The sequence below is a fragment of the Scyliorhinus torazame genome, chromosome 3 (assembly GCF_047496885.1).
Source record: "Scyliorhinus torazame isolate Kashiwa2021f chromosome 3, sScyTor2.1, whole genome shotgun sequence".
NCBI classification, from domain to species: domain Eukaryota; kingdom Metazoa; phylum Chordata; class Chondrichthyes; order Carcharhiniformes; family Scyliorhinidae; genus Scyliorhinus; species Scyliorhinus torazame.
The window spans coordinates 32,401,384-32,426,415 of record NC_092709.1 but is presented as its reverse complement, the minus strand read 5'-3'; the positions used below and the strand labels follow the sequence as shown (position 1 = coordinate 32,426,415).

General features: G+C 45.9%; 1 protein-coding gene across 9 annotated transcripts in view; it reads left to right on the top strand.

Annotated features, from left to right (window-relative positions):
* Positions 1-387: 387 nt before the first annotated feature.
* Positions 388-25,032, top strand: part of LOC140408395 (janus kinase and microtubule-interacting protein 1-like) — a 517,156-nt gene continuing 492,511 nt past the window's right edge. For 8 of the 9 annotated variants that reach the window (XM_072495527.1, XM_072495531.1, XM_072495530.1 and 5 more), the window contains exon 1: positions 388-619. The gene's annotated coding sequence lies outside the window, so the exon portion shown is untranslated. The other variant, XM_072495525.1, reaches the window with a different exon arrangement.

The following is a 25,032-nucleotide window of genomic DNA, read 5'->3' as shown; positions in this document are numbered from 1 at the left end:
AAATCGTCGGACCCCACATTATAAAGCAGGATCATTTTAAAACTTCTGAATAAGTGTGATGGATTTCGCATTTGGGATTTATTTTGTGCTTCTGATAAAATCCAATGTTGCTTTGCAATTTATCCCCCCTCCTCTCCCACGTAGAGTTGACTGGAGGTTCTGTTTATGTCAAAAGGAAGGGCAGAGGTGCGTGCCGATGCTGGAGGTGTTTCCATTGCCTCTTTAAGGGGTGTGTGAGCCTGACGCTGTGCGGATGGAGTGAGGCAGATGTCTGTGGGGCTGCGCCGCTATCAGAGCTGCGCTGGGAGCTGTCCACAGACTGAGAAAGAGAGTGTTGAAGGAGGGAGGAGGAGGAGGAAGGGGGGGGGCGGGGGAAGGAGAAAAAAAAAAGACAAGAAAATTGCCTTAATGTAACAGAACATTGCAACAAGAAAAAGAAATCAGCTACATGAAATATACATCTGCCTATGTATAAATCACACAGTAGTTTCATTATGTCGCCGCAGTTGGATTTTCTCCCAGTCCGGAAGCTTTTCGAGACATGAGGTTATTTTTATTTTTATTTAAGTGTCGCCCAACGTGCAGCCTCGACCCACAAGACGTGAAGACAGTATGGCAAGTGAGTACAGAAATACCTGAGCTCTTTCAATGCGGAGAGAAGGAAAAATCCCAGGCAGAGGTTGTCCAGCTCAAGAGAAATCAGCAACACGTATCTTTATTTTTCATGAAATCGCCTGGGTGTGTTCTACCTTTTTATTATTAGTATTATTTTTTAAACATCTGTGCATAATCCTAATGCGCACACTTATCTGGGTGTAACGTGGACACGCCGGATTAAAAACACTTTTAAGAGATTTGTCAGCACGGTTTAATGTTAACTGTGATGTGAGAGACATTGAACAGGGGGAAAAGGTTGGTGCGCTTTCGGTTTCCTGTGTCATGTTTGTTGGTTTCACGCATTGTTTTACCAAATGGGTCTTTTTTTATTTGTTACCCCCACCCACAAACACCCCCGCCTCCCCCCAAAAAATCTCTTGGTGAATTTGATCTGAAACCCCAGTTCCGTGATGGTGTGGAGCTGGCGCTGCAGAGAGGGACCTGCCTTTACTGGGATGATGGCAGGGTGGGGCTAAACCGCTACTGCCATTCACATTTTAAAAAATCTAAATAGGAAGCTGAAACTGCTTTGACATCCTGTAATTGACATTACGTCTGACCTCTTCGGAAATGCAATCTTTTTTTTTTGTTCTATCCCCTCCCCACACACACACATATTGCATGCGCTGTTCAGTCCTGGAGGGGGAGGTGATGGGTGGGAGCATGCCAACCTCTTTGACCCAGTGTTTCGGCTGGCCACATGGGATTTCTCTCAAAGTTTTTTTTTCCGTATTACTCAATAACCTTTTAGATTTATGGCGGAATAAATAGCCCCCTCTCCCCGCCCCCCTCCCAATGGTGTTGATTAAAATGTTGTTCACGAAACTTTGAAATTCGTGTTTGCTGACTGGTCCCCACCTTTTCAGAAGTTGATTGCCCCCAGATTTATACTGACTTTCTAACCATGTGTGTGTGTACCTGTGTTTCTTGTATCTGAGTGAAGGGATAAGAGGCCTGTGTCTGAAGAGAGGAAGAGACTGGATTGAATTGTGCTTAAAATTGGCCACAGCAGACAAGCATGCATTGCACATTGGGAAATGCAGAACACAAGCGAACAAACAACTTGGCTGTGACCCAAATTATATTTCAATGAGAAACAATTAAAAAAAAAAGAGTTACCTTTTCTAAAAAAAATACAAAGACAACAATAAGCACGACAAACATATTCTGGTTGGTTTAAGGTCCATTAAGATATTATTCTACTGTGCTGTTGTACTACTCATCCTCAAATACCATACCTTTTAGTCTGGCCTTCTGGGTTTTTTAAACATCACTACTTTTTGCCAGGGGTTCCTTCCAGGGCTATCTGCTGGTATAATATTGGAGTAAGAGGTAACTTGCTTACGGACAAACAACAGAACATTAAAGCTTTTGGGGTGGGACATAGGTTGGAAGTGTTGGCTTTGAAATGAATTATGCAACAATGTTGCACTGAATTCAGTGTTTTCTGTGAAAGTATTTTCCGTGGTTGAAACACTCTCAGCAGAATGAACAAACGTGCTAAGAATCTGATTGAGTGACTGCTCACTGATTGTCAATAACACTCGGGTCACAGTTTGTTTGACTGGACAGTTGGGTTAGAGGTATTTATAGAGACTGACATAACCCTATTGTTTAGTATTGCTCCAAAATTACATGGAATTTGAGGTCAAACAATGGCCGCCTACCGATTGGAGGCCAATTTAATCATCCCTCACAATCTGGAAGAGGTACAGTAGTACATATGTGATTTGGAACTACAATTGTTTCATGATTCAAACGTATGAGGGATATAGTAGAAGTAGTGGGAGCAGACACAACGTTTATGCTAATATTTTATTCGCATAAAATATACATTATTTCACAATGTCTAGGGAGTGGAAGCTTACTGCAATTAAAGACAGCAATAGCTGAATGGAGGATCAATCTATATGGCATCTCCTCTGCACAGGCACAAACATTTCTTCAGCAGTTGAGTTGCGTAAATGTAAAATGTAAGAAAATCGCAGAAGATCAAAAGTATTTCAGTTTCGTGAATTTTACTAACAAAGAGGATGGTGTGCACTTTGCTTCATGCCAGTGGCTAATTGTGATTAGTGCTGGTTAGGTCAAGGGTTCAAACTGCTAACATATGCAAATTAGAAATAGCAATGGATTTGATGACTCAAATGTTTTCAAATAATGCATGTGCAAGAGACAATTAAGAAAATTTTATTTACCTCGGAAATAATAAGGCAAAAATTTGTGGGAATGAAAATAAGTCGATTACATGATTGACTTTTTCCTTGTTCATTAATGGGATGTAGATTTCACTAGCTATTCCAGCATTCATTGCCCATTCCTCTGATCCCCTGAGGAGGTGTTGGTGAGCTGCCTTCTTGAACCACTGCAACCAGGTGGTGTAGGTACACCCACAGTGCTGTTGGGGAGTTCCAGGATTTTGTTCCAGCAACAGTGAAGGAACGCCAATATATTTCCAAGTCAGGATGGTGAGTGGCTTGGAGAGAACTTCCAGGTGGTGGTGTTCCTACGTGTCTACTGCCCTTGTCCTTCTAGATGGTAGTGGTCATGGTTGTGGAAGGCGCCGTTTTAGGTAATCACTGCTGCTACTGTGCATTGGTGGTGGAGGGAGTGAAGGTTTGTGGAAAGGATGCTAGTCAAGTGGGCTGCTTTGTCCTGGACGCTGTGAAGTTTCTAGGTTTGGTTGGAAATGCACTCATCCAGACAAGGGGAGAGTATTCCATCACACTCCTGACTTGTGCCTTGTTAATTGTGGACAGGCTTTGGGGAGTCAGGAAGTGAGTTACTCGCCGCAGGATTCCTAGCCTTTGACCTGCTCTTGTAGCCACAACATTTGCATGGCTAGTCCAGTTCAGTTTCTGGTCAAAGGTCACCTCCACAATGTTAATAGTTGGTGGAGATTGTCATTGACTGGTACTTGTGTGACATGAATGTTACCAGTCACTTGTCAGCCCAAGCCAGGACATTGTCCAGGTCTTGTTGCATTTGGACATGGACTGCTTCAGTATCTGAGGAGTTAGGAATAGTGCTCAACATTGTGCAATCATCAGCGAATAGCCCCACTTCTGACCTGATGATGAAAGAAAGGTCATTAATGAAGCAGCTAAAGATGTTTGGGTCTAGGACACTAAATTTAATGTATTAATGAGTGCTGCAGTTGCAAACATAATAGCATCAAACTTACTTGAAGACAGATAAGGTGTACAAATGTTCTTAATACATTTTATATCCATTACTGATTAATAAATCTTTATTTGAAAAATGTTCTGGAATAAGTAGAATAATTATTGCTAACAGTGGGAAAGTGCATCCACTTGTGAAGATGACTAACTTTTTCAATTTATTCATGATTTATACAGTCAGCTTTGCTTGTGGAAATACTTCACAAATCTCTTTGCTAACAATTACATTCTGTCTCTGTGTGCTGGGGATGAATTGTAATTGTAACAAGATTTATGGCACAAGGTATTGCAAATTTATAACTATTTGCACCAAACCTTGTACCATTAATTTAAATTAAATACTCAGCCTGATGGCACATTCTCAAAATAGTAAGATGGGCACAAATATTTTACTCATTAAAACACAATACTCAAAAACTCAAGAGCATACACAATCAATTTTTATTTCAATGTTGAATGTTCTACCAAAGGCTTTCGTGGGCCAAAAATGTCACGTAAAAAAACATGATTGAGGTTCTATCAACAGTGCAATCAATTGAATAATTACTGATAATGGGCTTAAGTGCATGTGGCAAAAAATTGGCATTCTTAGAATTTTTGAAGAGACTGTGGAATTGCCATTGAATGTTTGCATTGCACAGGATGGGTTTGGTCTTAGTTGCATTATATTATTCGATGTACATTGGGGATTTGCACAAGAACATTAAAAATACATGTAGAAAGGGTTGTGTTAGCTCTATTTGCTTATGTGAGATGAACATTGGATGTGGGCAAACAGCATGCATAGTCATTGAATAATCATAATCCTGCGGCGACCTTTATATGATAAAAAAACTCATACAAGTCAGATATCTTTTACAAAAAAGGTTGCCATTGGCAGTATGTTTTCTGCCTTTTTCCAAAGTGAGCATTAAATTTGCTCTGTCCAAGAATTTTCTTTCCTCACAGAAGGGTACAAAGAAAATGAAGATTTGTTTTCTTTTAGGGTGAGCATCAGATCCGTTTTGTGCAGGAATCTTTTTTTTAACATCGACATTTATGGCGCAAAAGGGGGTTGTTTAGTGCAATGTGTATGTGTCAATTCTGTTCAAACAACCCAAAACAAATTCTCATTGCCCTGCTCTCTCCCACAGCTTTGCTCCTATCTCGACTTCATACATTCATCCATTTTGCTAAGTTCCTCCTTCAAGTAGGAATACATTCCAACACCTTGCTCTACATAAAGACATTTCTCCTATCTTCTCTCTAATGACCATTTTAAATCAATGACCTCTGTCAGTGACTCCTCATATAGCAGAAATAGTCTTATCCTTATTCAGCTAGTCAAAACTTTTAGGTCTCTGTTAAACTTCATACTTGATCTTTCTGTAATCTGAAGTCTCTCCTCGTAACTGCAATTTTCAACTTCCCTTTGTAGCCCTATTCGCTGGCCTCTCAGTGTACTCTTCGTTGCATGAAGCATTTTGCTTTTTAATTTAAACTTTCAAGTACATTATTCTATGCAACAACATAAGTTTAAATATAGGTATGTGGGGATATTATAGATACATGGAAATGATCTGTGTGCCAGTGCAGCCTTCTGTCACCTTCGGACAGCGAGGTTTACTGAGGCTGGTTAAGCACAGTGGGCTAAACAGCTGGCTTGTAATGCAGAACAAGGCCAGCAGGGCGGGTTCAATTCCCACACTGGCCTTCCCGAACAGGCGCCGGAATGTGGCAACTAGGGGCTTTTCACAGTAACTTCATTGAAGCCTACTTGTGATAATAAGAGCTTATTATTAAGCGAGTGTACGAGGATGAGGTCCTCAGGCCTGACACCATGCTCATGGTCTACAGCGCCTATATGGCTCAGATATGTGAACTATGTACAGCAGGCACCTCGGAGCACTGGAGAAACACCACCAGCACTGCCTCCGAAAGATCCTGCAAATCCATTGGCAGGATATGCACACCACTGTCAGTGTTCTTGCTCACGCCAATGTCCAGTGCATCGAAGCATTGACCACACCGCCCGCATGCCTGTCACAAGACTCCGGAAACAAGCACTGCACTTGGAGCTTCGACACGGCAAGTGAACACTAGGAGGGAAGAGGATTCGCTTCAAGGGCACCGTTCAAAGCTTCTTTGGAAAAAAATGTAACATCCCCACCAACACCTGCGAACTCTGGCCCGAGACCGTCCAAAGTGGAGGAAAAGGGTCTGGGAAAGAATGGAACACCTCAACTACCATCGCCGAGAGCAAGCTGGAGCGAAAGGAGTCATGGCAACCCGAGCACCTTACCCACTCCTCCAACCACCACCTGCCCCACCTGTGCCAGAGACTGTAGGTTGTGAATTGCACCCTTCAGTCACCTAAGAAACCAAGTCACCCTCATTTCCAAGAGACTGCCTAAGAAGAAGAAAAAAAATCAATACACACGAGGCTCAGACATTGAACAGTAATTGCACAGCAAACTCAATACATTCAATATGTGAGATAGTTGCTAAAGGACAAGAAGGAAACAAGCAACTTGAAAGAATAAATCTCTCATTCCCTATTCATTTTTGTGCTGCGCCTATTTTATGAGGACCCAATTCTTTGCCAGTTCCCCTGAGGGCCCTTTGCTGTAATCTAAACATTTGCACGTGGAACGGTCTCCTTAATGAGGGCTTTTGTTGTTAGGTGGCAGGAAGGTCTGTCAATCCCTAGTGTTAAGGTGGTACTCTTTACAATGCTTATTAGTGTGCAGCACCGCATATGGATTCCTGCTATTGCAGCATAGGAGAGTTTCATATTCATCGTGGTAATCAGCATTGGGCAGAGTTCCCTCAGTCAGTCTCCTGGAGTTTCATCCAGAAAAGGTTTGATTGCAAGTGCTCAATTTCACAGGGTACATGGAGAAATTCAGGCCTACAATGCCAATGTTTTGAGCAAATATGAAGTGGTTGAATATGTTTGTAGAACACATTCAACTGAATTTGTTTGTTTCCAGTTTCTATCTCTGCCAATGTGATTGACCTCCAGACTTGATTCTGCCTAATTGCAGGTCAGAAATCATCACTGCAACATTTTCGGATGAGATAGCAGGAGCATTTGTCAAAACCCTATCTTTAAATCTTATCACGTTTTCCTTAAATTTGCAGGTTATATTTGGGCTTCTTGCCATTTTACTTGGAGATTGAAGGGGTTTCTGCCTAATTTTTAGTGCTGAAGTGTGCATGCTTAATTTGTAGATGTTTAAATAAATCTTTGTTAGGAATAGTATGGTTCGGGCAGCTCGGTGGCGCAGTGGTTAGCACTGCTGCCTCACGGTGCTAAGGCCCCGGGTTCGATCCCAGCCCCGGGTCACTGTCCGTGTGGAGTTTGCACATTCTCCCTGTGTCTGCGTGGGTCCCACCCCCACAACCCAAAGATGAGCAGAGTAGGTGGAATGGCCATGCTAAATTGCCTCTTAATTGGCAAAAAAAACATTTTAAAAAAAAAGGAATAGTATGGTTCAATTCCACTTCATTAAAGCTGCAATAGCCTAAATCTGTGACACAGGGCCAGACACAGTTGGGAAGACTGGGGACCTTTTAGAAGTGGCCAGCTGAAGTGGACCCTGATGTGGAAATTCCTCACCCATTTCCAGCAGATCCATTTATTTACTGGTATGGGAAAGTGGGTGGGGGTGATTCACACAGGTGGGAAATGTGAACTCAGCCGGGCTGTTTAAAATTAATGCTCGAGTTTAAATAGACCCCATGTTGGCTGGTACATGGGGCCTTAACCGTAGAGATGAATGTTTTTGAAGGGCAGATAAGGTTTGCATAACTGTCATGATCTGAAATTTGTTAAATGCCCTGGGGCTGGATTCGCCGTTATTGGGACTATGTCCCCACGCCGTCGTCAGAACTCTGGACTTTCACGCCAGAAAAACAGGCGTGAAAGGGCCACATATTCTTAGCCCTGCAGGGGGCTAGCAGGGACCCGACATAGATCTAGCAGCTTTTGCTGCAGATACGGGCACCCGCACGTCCGGGTCGGAGGCCATGCATGCACACAGTGGCGGACTCCAGCGGCCGCGTCGTGCTCCATGACGGACTCAGACCATGGAGCTGGACACTGAAAATAAACCCCCCGATCGGTTGCGCGCCCGACCCTCAATGTCTGCACAAACATTTCCCCGCTGTATATAAGGCCCCTCCTGCCCTCTGAACGGCCCGCCCTCGACCAGGGTGGCTGCGGATTGAGTCCGCAGCCACCATGCTAGTTTCCCGACTGGCTGGACCACATTAGCTCCACGCCGTAGGGACTTCGGCCGGTCGGAGGTGGAGAATGGCGGAGCGGGCCTCAGTCAATGGCCCCAGATAGGTGCTGGGCAAGTACGCCGCTATACGGGGCCTGCAGAATCGGCAAACCGGCGCCGGTCCCGATTCCGTACGGGGAAATGGATTTTCCGCCTCCACGTCGGCCGCGATTTCGGCATCGGGGTGCGGAGAATCCAGCCCCAGGTCTTTAAACTTTGCAAAAATCAGGCTAGAGCTGTTACCAAGATCTAAGAAACCCCTTTGCTGGACTGCTTTGATTGACAGGCACAGGTTAGAAATAATAATAATAATTATTATTATCGCTTATTGTCACAAGTAGGCTTCAATGAAGTTACTGTGAAAAGTACCTCGTCGCCACATTCTGGCGCTTGTTCGGGGAGGCCGGTATGGGAATTGAACCCACGCTGCTGGCCTTGTTCTGTGTTACAAGCCAGCTATTTAGTCCATTGTGCTAAACCAGCCCCTATTTAAATGAGCAATTGCATTTATTTAAATATTCGGATATGGAACCTACTATGCGAGGATGGGATCCAGATAGTATCCGGCCTTGCAGTTTCAATAAAGCTATTTGTTTATATTTCCCCAAAGGCAATTATTATGAATCCTTGGCCTAGCTTCAAAAACTAAAATAATCTCAGCAGGGGTTCGGAGTTCACAGTTGATTAGCATCTTAAAGAGGCTTTATGGGATTAATTGTCTTTGATGAGGGATCTGAATAAAAATTTGTTTTATGAGACATTAACCACTTGAGATTTAAAAGCTTTGAAATAATTTTATGAATGGCAGTTTTTTCACAATTAAGTGTGTAGGAGTGAGAGCTTGATGAGATAATTAGCAGTTCATTTTGTTCATCGCCACACGCCTCCTGAGGTGGGATATTGGGTCAGTTGCTTTGGAGGTGGTAGGGAAGGCATGAACAACCATGGGGTGGTATGAATTGGAATTATGGGGTGGCACGGTGGCACAGTGGTTAGCAGTGCTGCCTCATAGCGCCAGGGACCAGGATTCGATTCCGACATTGGGTAACTGTGTGGAGTTTGCATGTTTTGTCCGGAAGCGATTCAGCCATTGTGTTGTGTGCAGTATGAATCTGGGCGCACCAGGTGAATAGCGGGAAAGGCCAAAATCAAGATTTGTGCTGGACCGAACCATTTTGAGATTCACCCAGCCAGCTCCTGACGGCGAGTTCCAGATTTCGCCCAGAAATGACGGGAAGGTCATTGAGCCTAATTTCTATGAATTTCGATCTCATTAGCGAGATTGAAGTCGAATGCGGCAGCCTCCTGGGAGTCAAGTCCAGTGAGAAGTTACATGGGGGTTGTTTAGTACGCCTTTACAAAAATGGGAAGCTGGTGCAATGGTTATCAAGGAGAAATGAGGAGATGAGTAGGCATTTCCACATTTAGCGACATGCAGCCTAAGGGCACCAGAGCTGCTGCCCCAGTCCTGGGAGGGCGTGGTTTTTCAGGGGTATTGGGGTAGTTCGGGGGGGGCAGGTGGGGGGCCTCCCCTGGGCCAGGGGATGCGGATGATGGGCTTTGCATCTGTGAGGCCTTCAAGCCATCCTTAAATTTCGTGTAGACAGATAACAGGGGCAACCACAACCGCCGCCTGTCTGTCCTAACAAACTCTCCCAGGACAGAGCCCTGCTGTGGCTTCTCTCATGAAAGTTAATTTCATCCCTTTTCACTGTGAGCAACCTCTAGCTTCAGAGCTGGAGACTATATCAAAGGCGGGATTAGCCTTGTTAATTGTGAGAGCACTTTACACTTCTGAACTCTCAAGTGCCTCCACAAAGGCACAGGTGCCATTTCTGAGAGCCTGATAAGTGGACTGGATGTCCTTCAACCTTTGATGCCTGAACTGTGTGCTTGTACTCTAGGAATGTCAGCACCATAGAGGCAGCTGCAAACAGGAAAGAGCGGGGCTTCACCACTGAGGACCCTCTCACGGCTAAAGGGTAAGTGGCCGGGAGAGCGACGGGCAGCTGAACACGAGCTCTCGAACACTGCTGGCAGAGGTGGGCTCCTGATTTGGCAGGGAGTGAGTGTGCAGATGAGGTTTGCCAGCAGAACTGGCTCGCTGGATGGCACTCTTGAGTGAAGGCGTGACAGCCATAGTAAGGGTGGGGGAGGCCTGGGGAATTTGAGGGTCCCGGGAAGGAAGCCCGAACTGATTGTCGGTCTCTCTCCTTCTCCGATTCCTTCCAGAAACCAAAATGTTTGTGAGTGTAGATCCTGCGGAGACCGCCCTCGCTGTGCTTGTTGCAGTCAAGGCGGGCAGCAGCCAAAGACAGTATAGATACATAGAAGATAGGAGCAGGAGGAGGCCTTTTGGCCCTTCGAGCCTGCCCCACCATTCATCACGATCATGGCTGATCATCCAGCTCAGTAGCCTAATCCTACTTGATCCCCAAGTGCTATATCCAGCCGCCACTTGAATATATTCAATGTTTTAGCATCAACTACTTCCTGTGGTAATGAATTCCACAGGCTCACCACTCTTTGGGTGAAGAAATGTCTCCTTATATCTGTCCGAAATGGTTTACCCTGAATCCTCCGACTGTGACCTTTGGTTCTGGACACACCCACCATTGGTATCATCTGCAAGTACCCTGTCTCGTCCTGTTAGAATTTTATAAGTCTCTTGAGATTCCCCGTCATTTTTCTGAACTCCAGCGAGAACAATCCTAACCTAGTCAAGCTCTCCTCATATGACAGTCCCACCATCCCTGGCATCAGTCTGGTAAACCTTCGCTGCACTCCCTCGAGAGCAAGAACATCCTTCCTCAGAAAAGGAGACCAAAACTCACAATATTCCAGGTGCGGCCTCACCAAGGCCCTGTATAATTCCAACAACACATCCCTGCTCCTGTACTCAAAACCTCTTGCAATGAAGACCAACATACCATTAGCTTTCTTTATCGCTTGCTTCATCTGCATGCTTACCTTCAGCGACTGGTGGACAAGGACACCCAGGTCCCGCTGCAGGCCACAGCAGCACAAAACATTTATGCCTCTGGGTCATTCCAGGGCTCGAACGCGAACTTGTGTGGAATTTCCCAATCTTCAGCCCACAGGCTCAACCGGGAGGTGACGGATGCTCTGGATGCCCAGGTATCCGACTACATTATCTGCGACCTGGGCCAGGCCCACAAAGATGCCCAGGCTGCAGGAATCGCTGGGATGCCCAAGTCCAGGGGGCAGTCAATGGCACACATGTTACCCAGCAAGCACCGGGATGTCAGAAAGTGTCCTTTATTTACAGGAAGGGGTCCCATTTCCTGATTGTTCAGATTGTGTGCGACCACTGCCTGAGGATTATACACGTGTGCACCCGCTACCCTGGGATTGTGCATTACTGCTAAATCCTGGGGCACTCGGGAGATCCCCAGTGTCTTTGAGGACCATGCCAGGATGATGGGTTGGCATGTGGGGGCAAGGGTTAGTGGTAGAGCTCAATGCTAATGCTGCCGGTGCAGAGACCTGTTACAGTGAGGCCCACATTTCTACCCGTGCTGTCATTGAGCAGTGCATCGGGCTGCTGCAAATGTGGTTTCGTTGCCTGGACTGCTCTGGCGGCGCCCTGCAGTAACCCCCCCACCCAGAGGATCTCTCACTTTGCGATGGTCTGCTGTGCCCTCCATAATCTGGCACAGCAACAGGGTGACATTCTGGAGGAGGAGAAGGAAGATGTAGCCTCGTTTGAGGAAGAGGTTGATCGAGAGGGACCGGAAGATGATCCCAAACAGGAACCAGAGGATGGAGGACAGGCAGTGGCGTGAGTCCGGCATGCCAGGAGGACCCGCAGATTCTTCTGGGATGGGGTTGTGTCCGTCAATACCCCCCTTATCCTCCCCCTTTCCCATCCCTACCCCCTGCCCCCCCCCCCCCATCAGAGCACCCCCTCCCCGACCACAATGTTTCCCCCCTCCAAGGGTCCATGTAACATCATTCCAGGGTGATGGGCCTGTGTTAGCACTGTCAGCAAGTCAATATGCAAGGCAGGAGAATGATGATCACTCCCTGTGTGAAAGCTCTGGTGCTCCTCAGGACCTGATTAAGGCTGACTCCTGTCTTCCATCCTTCTGATGGACTCTGCACTGGGGACTTTTCATTTTGGACCACTGGACGGGGGGGAAATGGGCAGGCCCTGTGTGATGATTGAAGTGACAGAGGCTTCACATGTATCAGGTGTGAAATGGTTTAATGATGAACCTTTGACTGTGAGGGATTTCCATTCCCCCTAGCTACGGATATTGACCTCACCAGTGCCCACTCAGTGCTCCTCACTCTTCTTGATCTTCCGTGGTCTACTGCAATGTTGAGGTGTGTCCCCAGGATGCACATCAGAAGTGGAGACAGCCTGCTCCTTTCGGCGCCCAGTGGCATTTGATCCCCTTGCCAGACGTCTTCTGGAGGGCCTGGCCCCAGCCAATGTACCACTGTCACTGATGTTGCCATGCCACCCTGTTCAGCCCAGTTCCCTTGAAATGCACCGGTGTCAGGCCAGGGGCTTCAAGAAGAACTGGAGACCGCCTTTGTCTCCTTGGTGGAAGGCTCCGTGATGGACTCCAGCACTTCCTCCTTCCTGATGGTGCCCGTAGGGCCCTGGGTGATTCCATGGGATGGAGGGGCAACTGGTGCATTTCTGAACCTACAGCGAACCTGAAAGAATGAATCTACAGTGAAAACCATTACAGACTGGAAACAGAAATCTCGAACTGAAAGCCTTAATGGAAGGTGTGGTAGAAACAACCATCTGACACAAAGTCTCTTATCTTTTTTACTTTTTTACACCCTTTTCTGCCCTCTGTATCTCTGTGTTTGTGTCTTGTGTGTGTGTGTAGAGGGTGGGCGAGTTTAAGTGTGGGGGTTAGGAATTAGATAATAGTTAACCCATTGTATTTGCTGCATATTTCATTGTAGTTCTTGTTGTAAATAAAAAGTGATTTTGTTTAGATTTACAAACCTGGTGACTGTAATTATTGGGCAGCCAAGAGCCAAAGACTTCAGGTATTTTTCTAAAACTTATTGGTCAAATCAATTGTGTTGCGACTACTGATCAAGGGGGCCTGGAATCGACTGTGCCGTAGACCAGGGGGTCGTAACAACTGCAGTCGCCACCCTAGCAGTGTTGGACTGGGTGCCTTGCATTTCCGGCACCATCTCCTGCAAATTAAGGCTTTGGGACTCCTCTTTGGGACACTGGAATATCACGAACACCCCCTCCTGAATGTCACGGCTGCGTCCTATCATTTACATCAGCTCTGGGAGAACCTCGTCCAGAGTTTCAACACCTGGCTGAGACCCAGCAGAATCCTGGGATCCAGCAGACCTCCGACTGCCATCTCCCGCGGGTGTTACTGCCTTCACCCGATGTGCATCAGCAGCAGCTGTGTGGTGTTCACCTGATAGCACCTCTGAAACCTGTCCACTAACGCGGCCTGCCGAGGTGTGTGTCTCTGCGTTGATGCGGGTGATAGCTGTGACGCCTCACTGGTAGTCTCCTCAGAGCTCTCCTCTGAAGTGTTGTCTTTGGGTGGAGGGGGTGGGGGTGCACCACTCCAGATGGCCCGACGCCATCAGATGGAGATCCTGCACGATAATGTACATGAGGTCAGTGACAGTGAAGGATAAATTTGTGGGACACAACAACTTCCTTGAGACAGGTCATCTGGATGAAGGGGCAGTGAATTCTCACCTCTCTGATGCAGGCAAACCTCGCTGTTGGTCTTTCCCAGGATTATCTGGGCCTGTCCCTCACAGCGGGTGAGGACTTAGATCTCTGGGACTCCTCCCCTCATCTTTGCTCTTTCCCCCTTATTATGGACTAGCATCTCCTGTGGGGACAAAGAGAGAGCACGCTTGATGGGTCAGGGGGGTGTCTATGGCAGATAGCATGTGTGGGCACCGCACCTGAACATGAAGGGGCTGTGCTTGTGGATGGCAGGGACTGTTGAGAAACAAATCTGAAGGTCAGATGTCAGCCAGTGCATTGGGGAGAGGGAGTGGGGTTCGGGAGATTGAGGGGTGGCAGGCTGTTAGTCTCCTTCCGACATCGGACGGCGGTCCTCCTGGTCATGTTGCCCGCACTCACTGCAGCTGCCATTGCCTCCCAGGCAGCATTGTTGGCCCTGCTGCTGGTCCTCCGACCCCCTCGGGGGAGCAGGGTGCCCCGCCTCTCATTAACGGCGTCAAGAAGCCTGGCCAGGTCAGCATCCCCAATGCGAGGAACAGAATTCCGCACTGCTTCCTTGTTTCTTGACTGAGAGTGAGTGCTGAGAGAGCGTTTAAAAGCAGTTCCCCCTTATTAGCGGCGAGCGTCTGAGGCGCGAGTCGGGTGAATCAGACGGCGAGGGACCAGGCATGGAGAGATTCACATGGGGGCTAATACTTTGAACAAAGTGCGGGTGAATACAGGCCATGAATCCGCCAGTGCATCCGATGCGAAACATCCCGACAAACTCACCCGAAATGGCACTTTGAAATTTTTTGGCTGAATTGTGTCCCCCCTGTCTGCGTGGGTTCTCTGCGGGTACTTTTGTTTTCGCCCACAGTCCAGTGATGAGCAGGTTAGCTGGATTGGCCGTGATAAAATTGCCCCTTCGTGTCCAAAGGTTGGGTGGGGTTGGGGGATGGGGCGGGTGAGTTGCCCTATGTGGGTTGCCCTTTCGGAGAGTCGGTGCAGTTCCTGATGGGCAGAATTCCCTCCTTCTGCACTGTAGGGATTCTACATTGACATGGAGGGTGTGAAGGACCATGGGGCTCATGCTGGGGTGAGGGTGATAGAGTGAGTGAGGTACTAGAGGGCCTAACAACAGGGCAGAAATCGCAGAGAGTTGAGACCCCCCCCCCACCCCCCACCCCACAACGGAGCAAATATTTCACTTTCTGGACTATGTTTTACTGTGGAGTCAGGAAATTTCCAAACTCGAGCTACCAGTCTCAGAGAGAAAATCTGGCCCACAGTGTCTGAATACTCCCAGACCTAGACTTCTGACAGTAAATCCGTATCCTTCATGTCAGTAATAGGTTTCTACCACATAGGAACATGAGTGCTAAACATAGACCCCTCGTTTTGTTTCTCTATCTCTCAGTGGAAGGGCTGTGCATATTTTAAAGTGAACTGCAGTTGAGTTGTCAAGGGAAAGAAGGAAAAGGCAGGGTTGATAAGCACGCAGGCTTTATTCTCGATATGTCACTACTCTGGGGAATCTAGCCTAACACACAGGCCTGACTGTATTTGATAATTGCATCAATGCACATCTTCCCATTGACTAACAATAGGAGCAATAAGAAAAATATGCCTTGCCTCAGACAGGATGACTTTTGCATGTGCATTTTGTTTTAGGGAAGAGAACTGATGGAAGCTAATTGCCTATCATAGTGGAATTCTAATAAATGTACCAAGGTTATATTTCTAAACAGTAATGCTGGTGAGATTGTAGAATATTTGAGCAGGAGAGTGCTTCCTGGCTTCTCGTGTTATTGGATCATTTTTAGTTTAGAAATAGCCAAGAGCTTTGCTGTTCTAACTCACTAAATTAGTCAAGGAAAATTTAGGCAAATGAGCAATCGCTGACCTTCAGGGGCGGCATCAAGACCATGGGGCTCAGTGTAAGGATGTCTATTCAAGATAATAGCTGATCTCGGATTATGTTTCAACTACTGTTACATTTAGCATGAACGAGCTTTTTCATGATTGCACATGTGCACATTTGGCATCAGACCAGGTAACCCTTGTTGAGTTAAATAGAGGAGCTCCAAACTGAGCCTTTGCACAAGACCTCCTCCGGCAAACACTGCTGTCACCTATCTTTTTAATGCTTGTTGGGAGGTGCAACTCCCCAAGAGCCCCCAGCCCCTCCCCCTTCCCACCCCAACATGTGAAATCAGAACAGCATTATTGCAAATGGGGAAAATCTTGGCTAATTGACAATTAACCAGCAAGACGAGAAAATGAATGATCCATTGAGAAACTTTTTAATTCATCTAAAATAAACTTTGTAGAAAATGAGAGCCATTGCTGTTAGTAATGTCTATTCACTTAGCTTGCAAGATCGCTTGTGATGTTGCATACTAAAAATTGATGTTGACAGCTCTTGCATTGTTAAGAACAGTTGTCATCTAGGGCAGTACAGTGGTGCAGTGGTTAGCACTGCTGCCTCACATCGCCGAGGACCCAGGTTCAATCGCTGTGCCGTTCGCTGGTAACGGGATTCTCTGCTCCCGCATCAGTCAATGGGATTTCCCATTGATGCCACCCTTCGCCACGGGTGGGGGTGCGCTACCAGCGGACCAGAGAATCCCGCCACCAGTAAATGGCCAGAGAATTCCGGTCTCATCTGGAGGGCAAAGTGGAGGGGAGCAGAAAGAGGGTTCAACCTCGGTGTAGTTGGATGACGGATGTCACAGAATGGTTGCAGACAGTAGATATGTGAGGATAGTGCAAGATAACTGAGTGTGATATATGGCAGCAGATCTCCTGGTAGGAGTGTCTCCAAGCAGCAACACCAGTAGAACATAGAACATTACAGTGCAGTACAGGCCCTTCGGCCCTCGATGTTGCGCCGACCTGTGAAACCACTCTAAAGCCCATCTACACTATTCCCTTATTGTCCATATGTCTATCCAATGACCATTTGAATGTCCTTAGTGTTGGCGAGTCCACGACTGTTGCAGGCAGGGCATTCCACGCCTTTACTACTCTCTGAGTAAAGAACCTGCCTCTGACATCTGTCTTATATTTATCTCCCCTCAATTTAAAGGTATGTCCCCTCGTGCTAGACATCACCATCCGAGGAAAAAGGCTCTCACTGTCCACCCTATCCAATCCTCTGATCATCTTGTATGCCTCAATTAAGTCTCCTCTTAACCTTCTTCTCTCCAACGAAAACAACCTCAAGTCCATCAGCCTTTCCTCATAAGATTTTCCCTCCATACCAGGCAACATCCTGGTAAATCTCCTCTGCACCCGCTCCAAAGCCTCCACGTCCCTCCTATAATGCGGTGACCAGAACTGTACGCAATACTCCAAATGCGGCCGTACCAGAGTTCTGTACAGCTGCAACATGACCTCCTGACTCCGGAACTCAATCCCTCTACCAATAAAGGCCAACACTCCATAGGCCTTCTTCACAACCCTATCAACCTGGGTGGCAACTTTCAGGGATCTATGTACATGGACACCGAGATCCCTCTGCTCATCCACACTTCCAAGAACTTTACCATTAGCCAAATATTCCGCATTCCTGTTATTCCTTCCAAAGTGAATCACCTCACACTTCTCTACATTAAACTCCATTTGCCACCTCTCAGCCCAGCTCTGCAGCTTATCTACATCCCTCTGTAACCTGCTACATCCTTCCACACTATCGACAACACCACCGACTTTAGTATCGTCTGCAAATTTACTCACCCACCCTTCTGCGCCTTCCTCTAGGTCATTGATAAAAATGACAAACAGCAACGGCCCCAGAACAGATCCTTGTGGTACTCCACTTGTGACTGTACTCCATTCTGAACATTTCCCATCAACCACCACCCTCTGTCTTCTTTCAGCTAGCCAATTTCTGATCCACGTCTCTAAATCACCCTCAATCCCCAGCCTCCGTATTTTTTGCAATAGCCTACCGTGGGGAACCTTATCAAACGCTTTGCTGAAATCCATATACACCACATCAACTGCTCTACCCTCGTCTACCTGTTCAGTCACCTTCTCAAAGAACTCAATAAGGTTTGTGAGGCATGACCTACCCTTCACAAAGCCATGCTGACTATCCCTGATCATATTATTCCTATCTAGATTATTATAAATCTTGTCTCTTATAATCCCCTCCAAGACTTTACCTACTACAGACGTGAGGCTCACCGGTCTATAGTTGCCGGGGTTGTCTCTGCTCCCCTTTTTGAACAAAGGGACCACATTTGCTGTCCTCTAGTCCTCTGGCACTATTCCTGTAGCCAATGATGACATAAAAATCAAAGCCAAAGGTCCAGCAATCTCTTCCCTGGCCTCCCAGAGAATCCTAGGATAAATCCCATCAGGTCCCGGGGACTTATCTATTTTCAGCCTGTCCAGAATTGCCAACACCTCTTCCCTACGTACCTCAATGCCATCTATTCTATTAGCCTGGGGCTCAGCATTCTCCTCCACAACATTATCTTTTTCCTGAGTGCATACTGACGAAAAATATTCATTTAGTATCTCGCCTATCTCTTCAGACTCCACACACAATTTCCCATCCCTGTCCTTGACTGGTCCTACTCTTTCCCTAGTCATTCGCTTATTCTCTGGCGTGTAAACTGACCTACAACTGCACATGGGGTTGGATGCAATGACTTGCCTGGATCGGTGCACTATCTGACATAATTGTAGTCTTGAGTGAGGTCAAGGTTATCCTTGATCTTACCTGCCAAAGACTTCTCATGTCCCCTCCTGGCTCTTCTTAGCTCTCTCTTTAGGTCCTTCCTAGCTAACCTGTAACTCTCGAGCACCCTAACTGAACCTTCACGTCTCATCTTTACATAAGTCTCCTTCTTCCTCTTGACAAGTGTTTCGACTGCTTTAGTAAACCACGGTTCCCTCACTCAACCACTTCCTCCCTGCCTGACAGGTACATACTTATCAAGGACATGCAGTAGCTGTTCCTTGAACAAGCTCCACATTTCCATTGTGCCCATCCCCTGCAGTTTTCCTCTCCATCTGATGTATCCTAAGTCTTGCCTCATCGCATCATAATTGCCTTCCCCCCAGATATAACTCTTGCCCTGCGGCATATACCTATCCCTTTCCATCACTAAAGTAAATGTAATCGAATTGTGGTCACTATCACCAAAGTGCTCACCTACCTCCAAATCTAACACCTGTCCTGGTTCATTACCCAGTACCAAATCCAATATGGCCTCGCCTCTCGTTGGCCTATCTACATACTATGTCAGGAAACCCTCCTGCACACATTGGACAAAAACGGACCCATATAATGTACTCGAACTATAGCGTTTCCAGTCAATATTTGGAAAGTTAAAGTCCCCTATAACAACTACCCTGTTGCTTTCGCTCCTATCCAGAATCATCTTTGCAATCCTCTCCTCTACATCTCTGGAACTTTTTGGAGGCCTATAGAAAACCGCTAACAGGGTGACCTCCCCTTTCCTGTTTCTAACCTCAGCCCATACTACCTCAGTAGACGAGTCCTCATCAAACGTCCTTTCTGCCACCGTAATACTGTCCTTGACTAACAATGCCACCCATCCCCCTCTTTTACCACCTTCCCTGAGCTTACTGAAATATCTAAATCCCGGCACCTGCAACAACCATTCCTGTTCCTGCTCTATCCATGTCTCCGAAATGGCCACAACATCGAAGTGCCAGGTACCAACCTATGCCGCAAGTTCACCCACCTTATTCCGGATGCTCCTGGCATTGAAGAAGACACACTTTAAACCACCTTCCTGCCTGTCGGTACACTCCTGCAACTTTGAAACCCTACTCATGACCTCGCTACTCTCAACCTCCTGTATACTGGAGCTACAATTCAGGTTCCCAAGCCCCTGCTGAACTAGTTTAAACCCTCCCGAAGAGCATTAGCAAATGTCCCCCCCAGAATATTGGTACCCCTCTGTCCAGGTGCAGACCATCCTGTTTGTAGAGGTCTCACCGACCCCAGAATGAGCCCCAATTATCCAGAAATCTGAAACCCTCCCTCCTGCACCATCCCTGTAGCCACGTGTGCTTCACACAGTCCTCACCCGACAAAGAGTCATTTTTATGATGCAAGTGGGAAAGAGGACATTTGGAGCCATAATACATGCAATCAAATTGACAAGCGTACTCGGCATTTACTTGTGATATCAGATGTACAATAAGTTACACATGTTTGGAACCCTGGGGGAAATAGGGGCCACCGCCATTGGCCGAAGCTTTCTATCAAGATTAGCACAACCTTTCTCTAAGTACGGTCACAGTCTTCATTTCCAATTTCGCTCCTGCATTATGGCACATCAAAGTGTTATTATAACTTGAAGTACTTGATGAAGTTCAGGGTGTTTTCTCGGGTCCTTCATGTTTGTCACAGCATAGCAGGTGTCTCTTTGCTTCCTAACTCTGTATCTATCTGAGTGTTTCCCATGTGAGGTGGGGGGAATATAGTGAATTTAATGGAAATGAATTCCCATTAAAATGAATGGGGAAGGTAGTGGGGAGCCAAGCAGCTCCTTATTCTCTGGCGTGTAAACTGACCTACAACTGCACATGGGGTTGGATGCAATGACTTGCCTGGATCGGTGCACTATCTGACATAATTGTAGTCTTGAGTGAGGTCAAGTTTCCATCATCAATGCCAATCCCGGCTATCCCTCTGTTACTGGTCACTCCTAGAGCATAGCTAAAAATCTATTTGGGAACAGAGAGTTTGTCGTGAGGCTGCGGAAACATGCGTTCTGGTTGTCTCCATTTGTGATGAAACCGGGCATGAATAGACTATGAATTGGAGCCAGGGTCAGGAGTCTCCATCTCTGTACTTGCCATCCCATGACAGGGAAACTGCGAGCTTTGTTTATATGAGCATTGTCAAATATCGCTATTGCTCCCATGTGCAGATATGTATGACTAGCACATGTTTGAGGACAGGGATACTCTGAAATGTTTGTTTCATACTTCTTTCTGTATTTAATCAAGTCAGTGAATGACAAAGCACAACCTATTACATGCAATGCATATGAGACCTCGGTCCCAATTTTCACATTCGGGGTTGAAGTTCTCCAAAGAACTCTGGTACGTTGCATCTTTTATAGGTTTAATTACATGGCACAAATGTAGGTGGCATATGCCATCGTGTTGTGTGCATGTTGTTGACATGTAAGCTCATTTAGTGATGTGGTTAGCTGTTCCCCTTTGTTATGCATGTCTTTGATACCTTGGGTTGTTTACACTTACATTTCACATGAGTCAGTCATTAGTTCTCTTTAGCAGTGTCTGACTTTGTTACAATCACTGCAGAATCTATCTTTAATATGTGGATATGCAGTTAATGTTAAAACAGCTTATTACGGCCATTCTAGCTGGTAAAATAAAGTCGCTATAGTCCCAGATGACCCTTGGCTGCTTTCCCCTTTGAGGGGAGAGAGCTGACTGGTGGTGATTTTAACCTGAGGATCACCACACCTCAAGCGAGGAGCAAGGTTGAGAAGTGCCCCCTCCCCCTTCCACTGTACCTGGTACACATATAGTGAATGCACCTAGCACCCTAGCTCACATGTCTTGGGCCACAGTTAGAACATTTGTGAAGGAAATTAGTATTAATTTGAAGAGATTTATTCAAGGGGCATTCCAATTCTGAGGATCCTAGAATAGTTGTGTTCTTGATGTTATCTGTATCTTGGAAGTGAGATCAAGCAGAATTCCACGGGTGCAAATTATTGGACTCTTTCATGGCACCAATTTGTACAGGCCCACTGGCTATAGGATAAGAGCATTAATTGGCGATATTCACCTACCAAAATGTGTTTTTAGACTGTCCTCCTTGTAAGAACCAACATCCTGGGTTTAGTAAGTGTGTTCAAATTGAAGAATGGATAGCATAGTGGTTATGTCACTGGCCTATAGTTATCGAGACCTGAACTGATGTTCCAAAGAGTTCAAATCTCACCGCAGCAGCTGAGGCATTTAAATTCAATCAAATAAATCTGGAATAACAAGTTAGCAACAGAGATGGTGGCCATGGATTGTGGTTAATTCAATAATTCCCTTTGGGGAAGGAAAGCTGCTATCCTCCTCTGCTCAGGCCAGCATGTACCACCAAATCCACAGCAAACTGGGGTCAGAGCTCATATCTCTGTGAATAGGGCTATGACCAGAAGACAAATGTGTTAGAATTCTAGCAAGATATTACTTTGAACACTGGGGGCTTGTACGGTATGAGATTGTGCGTTCTGCTGTCATAGATCACTCTGTTTCATTGAGTGTTAAGGGAGAGAATGAATAAACAAAGCAGAGTACTAGATCTGGGGCTGGGGAGAGGTACTGCCCCTCTTCACCATTTATTCAGTTATCTTCAGCACCAAAATGAAAAGGGCTCAACTCTCCTAAGAGAAAGCAAGTCTTCTGCTTGAGGAATCCCCACCCCCAACCATCCCATTCGCCGGTGCCACCGCTTGTTAAAATAGAGGACATGCATTGGAATAGGCAGGTGTGGTAGCCAGGCATGCAGCCCCAATTCTACGTTATGCGAGTTTCTGAACATGTGATCTGGCCAGATTGTAGGTTTGTTGTTTGCACTTTGTCACTTTTCATAGACGACAGGGCAAACAGGTTGGCTTGGGAATAATGATAGTAGTCGGCAACGAATGCGTGGACTGCATGCACTTGGGAATTAGTTAATGATTGCCAATGTGCTGGACATTCTCCCTGTAATTAGCCGAGTTGGTAAAATTTGACAAAGTGTAACAAATGTGCAAGAAATGTATAGGTCTCTGGAAGATTGCCACGGTGAGGATCATCATGCTTTCCACAGATTTTGTGGTCACAAATCCAGGATTCCCCTCGCAGCCAATACAGTACTTTTGAAATCCGTACACAGCTGTGATGTAGGAAACATAAAAGCAAATCTGTGCGCAGCAAAGTCCCACAAACCACAACACAATAATGGCCAAATCATAATACTCAGTTAGTTATGGTAGTTGAGGGTCTTTTGACCATTCCTGGTTTTAATCCCTCCATCTTTGGCGACTGTCAAAATCCGAATTGGAATTACCTCCCCTAAACCTTTTCGATCTCTCTCTCGCTCTCTTCCCTCCTATACAATGGTCCTTAAAACCTGCCTCTGTCCAAGCTTTTGCCCATTTTGGTCTGCTTGATAATAACTATGTGGTAAAGATGCTCTATAAATACTTGTGGATAATACTGGCTGGGACAATGGTAAGAACACCCCGGCTTTTCTGAAATACCGTATCCATTCATCTCACCAAGTATGGAAAAACTTGGCACAGAGAAGTTTGAATCTCAGTGGAGTCTACAATCAAATTTATGAACCTTTCGATTTGGAAGCCTAGTGCTTGTATTTCCAGAACTTATAACTCCATGCCGACAACCATCCTTTGGTACACACTGTCTCATCGGCAATTTTATGTTTCCCTCCAGGTTTTAAACAGCTGGTCCTCTTTAATTCATCTAAAATAACTTTCAAAAATTAATCTCATGATGCTGACAACCTGCTAACTTCTATCCCCTGTGCAATGCCGAGGAGCACAAGAATGCCTCATTCACTCTTAATTTTGGAATGCCATAGTTAAAACTGAAGGCATTTATTTTCCAATTTACAAAGCATAAAGATGAGTTGCCATGCATAACATTTACACAATTTTTTCCTGAAGCTCCATCTAATTTTGTTAATGCAATTTTTTGAAGAAAGGGCAAAATATGCTGGTTTAGCTCACTGGGCTAAATCGCTGGCTTTTAAAGCAGACCAAGGCAGGCCAGCAGCACGGTTCAATTCCCGTACCAGCCTCCCCGAACAGGCGCCGGAATGTGGCGACTAGGGGCTTTTCACAATAACTTCATTGAAGCCTACTCGAGACAATAAGCGATTTTCATTTCATTTCATGCTGCAAAATGGGGAGAAGACAATCACACTAATGCTTTGAAATTACTTGAGGGTATATTAGCATCCAACTCCATGACCATATACAATTTCCTTATGCTGCTTTTATGGAGCTAGTAACCCAGTTAAAGTAAATTAATGGACCCAATAAAATAGAGGACAAAGGAATTACACTGAAGTGTGTTGCGGTGATAATATTCATCTGCCGCATTTTCAAAGCAAGGAATATGCTGATAAGACCAGATCTATTATTTTCATAATTTTGAGCCAGACCAATGACAAACACCCAATAAATATGGAATCAAAAGCAAAATACCACAGCTGCTGGGAATCTGCATTAAAAACAAAAGGGGCGGAATTTTCCCAAAGTCTGGCAGTGTGTCAGACTCTGACGGAAACCGGCCTGCATCTCTCCAGATCCACAGCCGAGTTTTCCCTCCAGATTTTCTGGCAGCCAGTGCCATTTTTAATGTGAGAAAAGTTGCTGAAAAGCTGATTCTAATATCGGACATACTCAGGTCTCTGGCTCACATTCCCACACCCATGTTTCTGTCACTCTCATATTCACACACGCAAACATGTCTCTGTCTCATCCTCATACATGTACACACACACTCATCCTCATTCCCCCACACACCCTCATCCTCATACAAACATAAACACACACATCCCATACTCATAAACATATACCCAAACACATACACACATCCCATCCTCATAAACATGTACACATACACACATCCCATCCTCAAACACATACACACACACATCCCATCCTCATAAACACATACACACACACACATCCCGTCCTCATAAACACATATACACACACATTCCATCCTCATAAACACATACACACATCCCATCCTCAAACACATACACACACACATCCCATACTCATAAACATATACCCAAACACACACACACATCCCATCCTCATAAACATATACACACACACACATCCCATCCTCAAACACATATACACACACATTCCATCCTCATAAACACATACACAAACACACACACACACATCCCATCCTCCATAAACACATACACACACTTCCCATCCTCATAAACACATACACACACACACATTCCATCCTCATAAACACATACACACACACACATCCCATCCTCATAAACACATACACACACACACACACATCCCATCCTCATAAACACATTCACACACACATCCCATCCTCATAAACACATTCACACACACATCCCATCTCATAAACACATACACACACACACATTCCATCCTCATAAACACATACACACACAGATCCCATCCTCATA